This window comes from Mastomys coucha, unplaced genomic scaffold, assembly GCF_008632895.1.
Source record: "Mastomys coucha isolate ucsf_1 unplaced genomic scaffold, UCSF_Mcou_1 pScaffold20, whole genome shotgun sequence".
Lineage (NCBI taxonomy): Eukaryota > Metazoa > Chordata > Mammalia > Rodentia > Muridae > Mastomys > Mastomys coucha.
The window spans coordinates 32,553,675-32,559,702 of NW_022196903.1; the positions used below are offsets into that span (position 1 = coordinate 32,553,675).

Sequence of the window (6,028 nt, forward strand, 5' to 3'; positions counted from 1 at the left end):
GGGGGCGGGGCGGGGTGGTGGTGGCAGGAGGTGGGGGTTGGGGTAAATTGGCATGCACAGAGCCCCAGGCCGGATCTCAGAACTGCATGAAACAGGAGAAACTCATACACAACTGTAATCTGAGCACTGGGAAGTAGAGGCAGAAGGATAAGAATTTCAAGGTCCGCCTTAGCTAAAAATTCCTCCCTTCTAATCACTGAGAGTACTATACCTGAAGAAGAAAGAGTCAAAACAGAACACTCCCCGCGGTAACTTCATAGAACTACAAGACTGTAGGAGGAAAAAGAGTGAAGCTGATGGCAGTGTCCTCCCAGCGTGCACTTGGGGAGGGGAAGAGAGAAGCCATAGCCACAGTGAGAAATGGGAAGATGTATCAGTATTAAAGGGGTCTGTGAGCTACAGAGGGCCAGTGCATTATGGCTTTGTTGTGTGTATACATCATCCTCCTGCCTGAGGAAAGCAAAGAAACCAGTGACAGGAAGAAATCCAGGGAAAGGGTTTACATCATAATCCTAACAAGATAACTCTTGGTGTAAGTTACATTGTTTTAATGCTCTGGGATCAGAGATTGCTGTCTTTCCCATGATTTTATCAGTAGAACACCAATGTTCCTTTAACTATTCCATAAAACTGTTACATAGCAATTTAGTGAGACCTTGAAAAGAGCTAAATACACAGCACTGAAGAACTCATATACCGAAAGCAGTCCTGAGCAGAAACAATTCACGGAGGCTCTGGGGAGGTGGCTCAGTTAGTGTAGTACTTGCTGTGCTAGCATGAGGACCTGGATTCAGATCCCTGGCACCAGTGTAAAAACAGTAATGCTGGGGAGGTCACTGGCCAGTCAGCTGACCCGGACCTGTGAGCTCCATAGTTATTTTGTCTTAGAAAATAAACTTATGCAGCTACACAGCCAAGTGATTTTTTTTCCACAAAGATATTAAAAATATATATTAGAGAAAAGACAGACTTCAACAAATAGTGCTAGGAAAACTGGATATCCACATTAGATCCCTCTCTCTGTCTCTGTGCAAAAATCAATTACAGATGGATCAAAGACATTAATGTTAAACTAAGGCTTTTAAATTGCTGGGGTGGGGGACTGAAAATCCAAGCTAGAGACAGGCAGAGGCTTTGGGAATAAGATCCACTGCCTCAGGAAATAGCATCAATCGACAGACGGGACCTCACGAAAGCAGAGAGCTCCTGTACAGTCAAGGAGACTGGTAATCAATCAAGTGGAGAGACAGCCACAGAGCAGTAGGGGAGTCTTTGCCAGCCATGCATCTAACAAAAGTAACAGCTAGAAAAAGAACTCAGCAGTGAACTGGCTGATGAAATGAACAGACTGGTCTCAAAAGACAAATACAAATGGCCAAGAAACACTGGGAAGCATGTTCAACCTCACTAGCAATCAAAGAAATGCAAGTCCAGTGTGCACTGAAATCCCTTCCCACCCTCATCTCCCAAAGGCAGCCATTAACAAAACAAATGAGAATAAATGCTGAGGGGGAATGTGGGCTAGAGAGGCTTCATACCCCAAGGAACACAAAGGAAGACAGACAGACAGACAGAAAGACAGGCAGATACAAATATATAGATAGAGACAATAGAGGTAAATATAGATATATAGAGATAGATGTAATACATATATATTTATATAAAGTATATGTGTATATATGCATATTGTATATGTATGTATATGTACATATATTATGTATACATATATTTATTATATGTATATATATGCATGTATATTTACATATATATAGCATATATATGTACAAATCCAGGTGCTTGGCATGTGCCTATAGTCCCAGCTACTTGAAAGGCTGAGTCAGCAGGATCTTTTGTTTGAAAAATATAAGGCCAACTTAAGCAAAACTGCAAAACATGATCTCTTTAAAAAATATTTTAAAGACTTATTTTGTAATAATGTCTATCTATATGTATGTGTCTTTGTAGAGATGAGGAATGTATACATGAGTATAGGTACCTGCAGAGTCCAGAAGAAGTTGGATACTCTGGAGCTGAAGTTACAGGTAGTTGTAAGTTGCCCATGCTCTGAGCCACTGTTCCATTTCTTTAGCCCCACTTTAGAAAAATATGTGTAATGATTTTTTTTAACAGTTGAAAGAAGTATTGGGGATTTACTTCAGTGATGTGTAAAATGTTGAAGACCACCTTCAACACCACAGGTTAAACTGAGCCAGGTGGATGTAGTGTTGGTGACAGGGGTTGGGCACTGATGGTACCCAGTGTTAGCCTCCACTGATAGCAGCAAGCCATTAAAAGTAGAAAGGGAGGAGGGAAAAACCAGTGCTAATAACAACTGGTGTGTGCTGCTACTGATAGTAGTCACCAGGAGCTGCCACTGATGGTGGCCAACTGGATCACTACTGATGGTGGTTGGCAGTAAGAGAAAAGAGAAAGGAGAAAAAGATTGTACATACACATACACACACTGGATAAAGCAAAGTAGGCTCCAACAAGCAAGTTCCAACAACTTTACATATATACATGAACACATACATAATATATGCATACAAACAGACAGACAGAAAGTCAGATAGATCGACAGACAAGATATACAGCTATACATTGGGTGGATGGAGCAAAGCTCCAACCACCTTACACATGCACACATATTTGGTGGATGGAGAAAAGCTTCATAGGGCTGGCTTCAACCAAGGTTGGGAGCAACCTTGTTTGAACATCAACTGCTCTGCTAGCCACAAGTGAGAAAGTACTAACCCAGTTGAAAATATTACAGCTGCCTTAGTGGGAAAGTACCAGCACAGATGAGAACAAATAGTTATTAATCTTGCTGTTAGGTATCTAGCAACCTACTTTGTTATGAGAATACCTGCTTTAGATTTTGCAGATAGGTATCTAACAATCCATTTTGTTATGAGTACAAATAGCTATAGATTAGCTGGGTGGTGGTGGCGCACGCCTTTAATCCCAGCACTTGGGAGGCAGAGGCAGGCGGATTTCTGAGTTTGAGGCCAGCCTGGTCTACAAAGTGAGTTCCAGGACAGCCAGAGCTATACAGAGAAACCCTGTCTCGAAAAACAAAAAACAAACAAACAAACAAACAAAAAATAGCTATAGATCATATGGGCCATATGGGCAGGTACCTAGCAACCTATTCTGTTCTGTTCTTTCTGCTGAACTTTTTACCCAGGTCTTGAAAGCACCTGCACTCTCCAGGGGCAAAGTGACCCTGCTCCACACTCCCACGCCCTCCCCCCATACCTAGCAACCATTCCCTAGAAACAAAGCGACCCTCACCCTCTATCCTGCTTCTGTGAGGAAATACTGGACCAAAGAAAGACCAAAAGCCAGCTGGGCAAATGCCACACTCAGCACCGCCATCTCTCATGTCAAAGTGCTCCTCTGATCTCCAACTCCTTCATCTTTGTTGACTGAAACATACTTCTTTCTCCTGGGCTAATTCTACTCCTGTTAGCAGCTTCCTCAGCAGGTACCTCACAGCTCTGACATCTTTAACATCTTGAGGTATCCAAGGCAACTTCAACTTCATAGCTTCTTGTTCCAATGCCCGGATCCACACATAATCTTCTGGGCTTCTCAAAAGGGGTTGGGTCACTTCTCCGGCTCTGCCCTCTGTAGCCTTCTACGCTTTGGTTCACTCTACTTCATTGTTGCTTCTGTTCTTGGTGGTCATCCCATGATACTGGCATCTGTGGAACTCTGGGGTCTTCCACTGCAACTAGGCTTCACCAATGGGCTCTCATAGGCTCTCTTCATGGTGTCAAGCCTCAACTTCTTTACATGACACCTTCCTTTAGTCCTAGGCCTACAACTGCAATTGAAACTGTACCTTCACCAATGGCCTTCCCTGAACCCTCACAGTGCCAAGCCTCAGTTGTTCTTCATGAGTCTTTCATGCCTTCAAAACCAGAACCACCTTATACATTACCACATCCAGCTGTAGCATGAGGCACAACCTTGGTTATCTCTGAAACACAGCTTCTTTGTGCTCTCAGAAAATGCTTCCCAGAAGATTTCACCTCAGTGATGCTAATTATCTTTTCTTAATCACTGCTAATTTCTTAGCTCCAGCTAACCAGCTGGAGCTGGATAATTGTCTCAATAGTTTCCTTCTCTTGACTCTAAAGCCAGAGACACGTGGCCAAAGCTGTCAAGTTCTACTGTTTGCTGAGGCTGGAACATGGCCCCTTGTTCAAGTACATTATCAGCAGTTCAAGTACATTATCTGTTTTCCAACACCTTCACTCCCTAAGTTTGGCTGTCCTGGATCTCTGTAGATAGACCTTGAACTCAGAAATCTGCATGCCTCTATCTCCTGAGTTCTGGGATTAAAGGTATGAACTACCACACCTAGGCCTGCCACACACACTTTGCATGACAGCAGTTTATGAGGCAAAAGCTTCAAGGAAGCCATCTCCTGCAACCCCTAACTCAGAGGTAGCCCAGATATGTCCTTGCTATAGTCTCAAGTGCTGTGTCCCCCAAGACATGATTTACTAACAGCTAGACAAAATTAAACATTGCTCTCTGACCCCCACCAACGTTCCAACATCTTAGCCAAACCCTGGCTTAGAATTACTCTCAGGCAATGTTACACATTCAGACTAATTACTTCTGGCCTAACTTTTCATGGCTATAATTACTCAAGATCTGGATCAAAAGCCTATATCTTCCAGACCGGAGATCTGGATCACAGGTGCCCTCCATTTCTGAATTGTACTTCATTCCAGATTAAAAATCCTAATCAAAACCATAACCAGGTCATACTAATGCTTAGATATAACTCTCCCTTCTTTAACTGCAAAAGCATTAGCTTAGTTAGGTAAAATCTTGCCCCAAGGTCACCACTCCCTTAATTCCATTTAATATCCTTGAACACAGGATTTAGCTTCATTCCACTTCCTGGTGCCCCTTTACTCTTTGAAGTTTTTTGTAGTTTTTCCTTTTGAAGTTTGCTCCTTTTTTCATCAAAATGCTCTTCATAAGAATGAACATTAGTAACTATACAACAGAATTTATACCAGTGAAAGGAGTTTGAAGCATGTGAAAATTACAAGTTGGAGAAAGACACCGTGGGCTAGGCCTGTGAATGTTCAAACAAACCTAAGCAAAAGCAAGCAAGCTGTAAGATATCCCAGGGACTGACAGGTCAGGAAGACATAAACCATAAAGATAGAACCAAAATATGCAAGGACATGTCCGGGGCCCAGACATGCAAGGACGTGCCTGGGCAGACACTAAGTAATGGGCCATCTGGTCCTCTTAGATATAGTTGAAGGTCATCTAGAAACCCCCGAATAGCACCCCCCTTTAAGAATTTTCTGCTCTGATCTGCACAAACTGCATTTAAAATAGCCAATCATGTATAGCCACAGCAATTCCTTTGTTTCCTCAGACCTTTTTCCTATATAAACCCCTAACCCCTGAGCCTGGTCGTCGATTCCACTGTCTCCTGTGTGAGATACGTGTCGGCCCGGAACCCTCCGATATTAAACTGCCTCGTGTGTTTGCATCAAGACAGTCTCTCATGTTTCCTTGGGTGCACGTCTCCCAAGACTCGAGTGGGGGGTCCCCTACGGGGGTCTTTCACCAGGCTGTTTTGAGACTTCCTTTGTCAAAGCAATTAATCTAAATCTCTTCACCTTAGCCTCAGGCAGACTCTTTGGATAATGGAAAAGAAGCAGCCATATTCTTCACCAAAATATCATGAAAACAGGCTCTAGGCCACATATGAACATTCTTCTCCACTGAAACATTTTGGGCAAGATATGCATAGTTCAAATTGTAAGGCTATGGAAAAATACTAACTGACCCCAGAGGGGCTGCACCAGGGTTATGAGAAACTGACCCTAGAGGGGCTGCACCAGGGTTATGAGAAACTAACCTGAGGGGTCCTGGGACCATTCCTCAGGGCTCAGTATTCCAGGAAATGGCCGACCACAAAGAGTGGATGTTGCCAAAAATAGATGAAGAATCAATCAATGTATAGAGCATGTTTGTATAACTGTCT

At 43.0% G+C, this 6,028-nt stretch overlaps 1 pseudogene; it reads left to right on the plus strand.

Moving 5' to 3' along the window:
• Window positions 1–5,213: 5,213 nt before the first annotated feature.
• Window positions 5,214–6,028, plus strand: part of LOC116098502 — a 7,066-nt pseudogene continuing 6,251 nt past the window's right edge.